The 5,999-nt window shown below is 38.7% G+C and overlaps 1 long non-coding RNA gene across 2 annotated transcripts in view; it reads right to left on the bottom strand.

The window, feature by feature from the left end:
* The window catches only part of LOC106519405 (uncharacterized), a 20,834-nt gene extending 20,799 nt beyond the window's left edge, over positions 1 to 35 (bottom strand). The window contains exon 1 of one of the 2 annotated variants that reach the window (XR_001310439.1): positions 5 to 35. This is a non-coding gene — a long non-coding RNA (uncharacterized LOC106519405). The remainder of the gene's footprint in view (positions 1 to 4) is intronic. The other variant, XR_001310438.1, reaches the window with a different exon arrangement.
* Between the last annotated feature and the right edge of the window lie 5,964 nt (positions 36 to 5,999).

Genomic DNA, 5,999 nt, shown 5'->3' with positions numbered 1-5,999 from the left:
ACACACACACACACACACACACACACACACACACATATATAAAACACAATAAAATAAAAAGCATCAGTAGCTTCTGTGACACGCCTCTCTGTGTGTGCGTGTTTGAAAGAGCTTGATCTGATTTCCCTCATGCAGTTACCTGGCCTATCAAGTGTCTCCTCAGCCTCATTACTTGATGTGTGAAGAGAGGAAGAGTGCCGGYGGAGAGGAAGAAGTGTGATGGAGGCAAATTAGAGGGCAAAACTAAAGAGCCAGTTGAGCTGTGGCTGTGCACTCCATCCCTCTCCCAGAYGTTTTCAAACGGAGTCTTCGGGTCACGCTTGTTGCCATCATTAATACTGTGTTGCTATGGCGATGTGCGCAGTTGGTCCTCTCGGCAGCTTCAGATTGTTTCAAAGTGGGAAAACGAAGGCGAGCCGGAGAGCCGCCACAAGGCATGAAGAAATGCAGAGRCTCTCCTCTAGCTCCGAAACAAGAGCGTAAAAACCACGTATTTCTGTTCAGTAAATGTATTTGCTTCCAGGTGGGTTTTGTGGTTGTGTTGCATGATAAAAGTACAGAAAAACAGGAGAAATGAACTGAGTTGATATTTCACTGCTCACAGGAGCAACAGCAATTAGATAGAAAGTCTAATAAAAGAGAGGAAATGAAACACTGCAGAAAGAAGAGATTACATTTAAGGTAATTTAGGAACGGTGGAATAATTTACACAAACATATTCCTRTTTTAAATCATTTGTCTGTACCTTCAGCTCATTTTTACTCTGAAAACATCACATTCTKGCATATTTTCGGGCCTTTTGGTGTTAAAAATCACAGGGGAAAAAAAAAGAAAACYCAAAACATAAAGTTAAAAAATAACCAGTAAGACAACTATTTCATTTTATTGAGCTTTTGTTTTTAAGTTGCTTTATTGTACAGTGCCACAACAATATAAGGCATCACTAGACTTATTTAAATGTATTTATTTAACCTTTGTTTAACCAGAGTTATCCCACTGAGATCACACTTGTCTTTCAACAAAGGCCTGGGCCTGTAGGCAGTATTAACACGTTTTTAGACTGTGGGGGAAAACCAGAGAAAATTCCAACACGACAAAAACATACAAACTTCACCCAAAAACACAACCCAGGTCTTTACTGTGAGGTGATAATTCTAACCACTGAACCACTGTGGTGTTCTCAATAAGGTAAAAGCCCAGCATGGTCATAGTCTCCACTTCAGTATCAGCCATTTGAGCATTAAGCACAACACATTTCAGCAGACAGAGTCCTCATGCATAATGTCTGTTATTACTCTCTAGGTGTTTTTGGCCATTTTAATATCCTTATAAAAGCTGGTTTATACTTCAAGATGCACGACTTGCTCACGCTGTTGAGTGACAAAAATAACGGCATAGCTTCTGTTTGTTATGACTTGGTGACAGCGGTCGTGTGCATTGCCCCCAGTCAGAACTCTGTAGTGCAGGCCTTGCGGCTCACAGCGTGTGATTGGTCGGAACTCTGTGGGCGTGTTTGTTCATGCAGAACAAAGCAGCAAAAAGTTTGACCCAGGCCTTGTACCAAGAAGCTGCGCGCGACACAAGGCTAAAGAATGGACCATGCAGAGGCCTTTTGTTGTTGGCATTTAGTCATTAAGTCATTTCTTTTGTCATTAAGTGATGTTTGCAGATGACAAYTGCAAAAATATTCTGTTCATTTTTAACTCAGAGTTCTCTTGAATTCCCTGAATTTATTCATTTTGCTTCAGTTTAACTTGGATTGTACAGAATCACATTTTGTCATTTCATGTTGGAAGACAATTTCAGCCTCATTTTTTTATAAACTACAAGGTGAGTCAAAAGTCACAGGACACCCTTTCATTTCAAAAACAAAAAGGGAAAATGACATATCTGAATACCCCCCAGCAAGTGGTGGGTGGGATGGGTCAAATTTTTGTCAAAACTTCAAAACCACGAGAGGTATTAAAAATCTGATTGCAGCAATCGATTTCTGAGACAGTTCTGGTTTTCTCTATCACACAACTTCCCATTGGAAAATTTTRACTATGGCCGCCATGTTGCGCACATAGCCTAAAAGTTGCTGGGGTATTCAAATATTTCATTTTCCCGTTCATTTCTGAAATACAGAGTGTCTTTAGACTTTTGACTCAGCCMGTACACGTCTTCAGTACACCAGTGTGATGTTGAGACACCGTGACAACAAGCTGCTTCTCTTTCCTCCACTCCATCTCTGGGTCAGTTGCTGCCATTCCACCGTTCAGCTTGTGTCCATTTATCTTTGAGCTCACCTCCGGGTTGATCTTTCTGTCTCTGTAAATGTGTTACCGGTCCACCGGGGGTTTGCTCAGCGTATTGATCGTGGAGAGTCCAGCTGTTTGTTTCAGAGCGATGAACCCTGAGCTCATTCCTCAAACATGATCGACGTTCACCTCAGTGCCAGATTACTGTGTGAGCACTGCTGTGGACAAGCCAATAGAAATAATAAACTTTTATCATTAAACTACAAGTTTTGATTGAGTACAAAAGCAGATGTTAGATTATTTATCTAAGCCTTGGAGATTTTCCATATTTCAAGATTTGCGATTGTCTTATTCCATTGGCAGATTATTTCCCTTAAATTGAGAAATTTGAGAAGCTTAAGACTCAAATTAAGTGAAGTAACTGGACAATGGAATAAGACAATTACACTTTGTAAGATATCTTGAAATAAGGAAAYTTTCCAGGCTAACAAGATAATTTATTTAACATATTCTGCTCTTGCTTATTAAATCAGTCTCAAAACAAGATCCAAAATACYTTTTGGCTGGTTATAAGATTAAAAGACTTGATTAGATGGACAGTTTTTGCAGTGCAAAACTGGTCAGAACTACAAATAGAACTACAAACTACAAATATTGTGTTCAAATATGGTAGCTGAGAGTTATGCCCAGGCACAAAAAGGCTGTTTAATATATTTGTTTAAAACTTTATCATCCAATGTCGTGGCTAATTTTTCAATAAATTCAGTAAATTTTCTCAGTTAATTTAATAAAACTCTTTTTAATGTCATAATAAAAGTCAAAACTTGTTTTTTTTTAGACTTCCAAAACAAATTTTACATCATTAAATCGTTTGTTGAGTGTTCTAATGAAGGCTTTTGTAAAAAAAAAAAAAGTTAAAAATAGGAAATATTCTGAAACAAAAACTTTGGAAACTTTAAAAAGCCTGAAAACTTTCCAACTGGGTTGTTGAACCCAWTTTCAGGCGAACATTTATCACTGTCATCCACTCTCTGCAGGAACTAAAATGGGACATATTTCTTTTTTGGTTGCCACTCATGCTTCTTCTTTCYTCTGCAACATTTCCTCAAACAGAATCTCAGGGTTACTTTGAATTAAGGCAGTAAAGCATTAAAAACAGTAATTGTGATCGGAGCATGAACCCTCCGGCCCTGAAGTCAAGAGACAGAATGCAGACAGGATGATTTGTGGGTTGTCTCACTGGCTTTGACCTCCATTGTCTCTGCATGTACTTCACCTCGGACATCATTGTCCACATTAGATTAACCTCTCGCTCACAGAGATATCAATATCAAGTCTCGTCTTCTTATCAACTTGGACATAAAGAGGAAGACATGAGAGGAARGGAAATGAAATGTGATAAGAGAGGAGAAAAAGACGACGGAGAGAACAAAGAGAAAACAGAAAGCTGGGAGAACTGTTAGGCTTGGAAATTTTGGCTGAGGGTTGGCGAGGGACACACACATGCATGCACACACACACTTGGCCAAAAACTAAAACTAGAAATAGTAACACTYACAGGCTGCAATTAAAACAGCGTCTCAGAGCTGCCAGCAGAGGACTTTAAGGAGAGAAGAGCTGCTCTTTAGAAACTGCAGCCTGAGATGTTGGACAAACATTAAGTGGTTTAAGAAATGCTGACAAATAAACTCCTACAGTGTAAAAGAGGACGTTTCTGCATCCAAACACAGAAAACAGTTTTTTTTCCTGATTCAACATTCACTTTGTTATTATCCTGTTTGTTACTATACTGTATGTTTTGCAGCGTCAATACTTCTGCATATGTTGTTGTGTTTTAGCAATTCATCCAAACACTTGGCTCATTCAGGAGATGGGTCTGTGRCTTTTGCAACCTTTTCACTTTATCGAATTTATCTGTGTTCATAAATATTTTACCCACAGAAATGTGTTGCAATCTTGTCAAATCCTTCAAAAACATTGTTTTATTTTGAAACCTGCCTCAGCAAACTTCTAGTGTTATTTTCCTAGCTAGCCCTTTGCTAGCTTTAGCTTTTAGCTCACATTCTRCTACTCAAAAGCCCCGTCACASTACAGCRTTTTAGACAGCTTGTACCAACACATGAAAAAAGTTGCAGAAGTTTGGTGTGAGTTTTGAATAAGTTATCCCATGGTATGAGTTGTATAAATTGCTATAAATTTTGTACATGCACGAAAGCTTCAGCGCATAGCAACACGTTGCTGATTAGTTACAGATACAAATAAAAAAAATCTGACAAAGTGAACGAATCAGGTTAATTTCCACAAATTTGTGAGTCAGTAAAAATCATCAGAGTTTGATGTTTGACAGCTTCTATCCTAACAGCGCTTCATGCTCAGAAACACTTTTACAAAAGTTTCTGCAAGGGCAAAAATATGCTCCACTCTACAAACATATTTATGCAGCCAAAAACTAGGTCTTAAAGCCAGCTGCTTGTCTCTAGTTGTTTTAATGCATGAAGAGGATAAAAGTATTTGGTTCTTTTTTGTAATCTCAGCGTACGATCACAGCTCAGGTTTATGTGCCTCAGCCGATTTCWAACCATGTGCTGATGTTTCCTGTTTTGAAGCAACATTTTGCTGATTCTGAAGGGAAATTGTCAGATCCATCAATATCTCACCTGCTGTAAATGAACTAACAGCTAGTGTAATAATGTAATCCTCTGCTGGCACATATTTGTCTGTTAGCAAAATATCTCATGAACAAGCTGACAGATTTTAATAAAACTCTCAGAATCTCATCATTGAATGCACATCTGCAATTGTAACTGCAATATTAATCACTTATTTCTCTTCTCCCTGCTCAGAGTGATGGAAATAACTTTTAACCTGAAGCAACTGACCTGTAAGAAGAACTGCTCAGATGACTGAACCTCATGTTTGACTGTAAAATCACCGTCTAATATCGGAAACAAACTGCAGTCTTATTTTCTAACACTAACATTTTGCTGCTGATTAAACGAGGACCTGTAAATGGTTTTAAAAAGCCACACTGAGTTTCACGAGGTCTCTCCTGAGAGCAGCTGAGTGTAAAACACTGCTGCTGGGAAAGCAATCCCTCCCGACCTTTGACCTCCTGTTAAACCATCTTAAAAAGGGATGCTTCGTCTGTCAACATAACGAGAGGCAGCACTGCACAGGGTCAGCATCCAGAGCAAACAAACAAAAGCAAACAGCAGAATAAATCCAGAGGAATGTGTTTATGAGGAACCAGCTTCCACCTGAGAACTACCAGATCTACTCACGCTGCTGAACACAATCCACACTAAACACGAGGGGGAAGGAAAATCAAGCACAACAAAATAAATTGATTCCCTGGTGGGAAATTTGCTTTGCTTCATTTAAGGGGGCGGACAAACCGTGATATTGAATAATGTGTGAAGCAGAGGCAAGGGAGGCTGCCTGACATCAGGACGAGAAGTGGGATGAAACTAACAGACAGGACATCCAGGGTCACCGAATCAGCCTCAACATGTTAATTCAGAAAAAAAAACAGTGCTGAGACTGCAGGAGGAAAGATAWACTGAACTGATTTTAAGTGTTTTAATTGGATTCAGTTTTACTGGACTTATGGAGCTAAAATGGAGCCATAAGACTTGTTCAGAAAGATTATGGAGCTGAAAAACAATACATTTTGAAAAAAAAAAAGAGATTTGAAAAAAAAAGATTTGAAATGATGAAAAAGTTCAAACCGCTGTTGTATCATATAATAAAAAGATACAC

Source organism: Austrofundulus limnaeus, unplaced genomic scaffold (genome assembly GCF_001266775.1).
Source record: "Austrofundulus limnaeus strain Quisiro unplaced genomic scaffold, Austrofundulus_limnaeus-1.0 Scaffold76, whole genome shotgun sequence".
Lineage (NCBI taxonomy): Eukaryota > Metazoa > Chordata > Actinopteri > Cyprinodontiformes > Rivulidae > Austrofundulus > Austrofundulus limnaeus.
The sequence above is the reverse complement of the archived record's forward strand: the minus strand, read 5'-3'. Positions and strand labels throughout refer to the sequence as shown.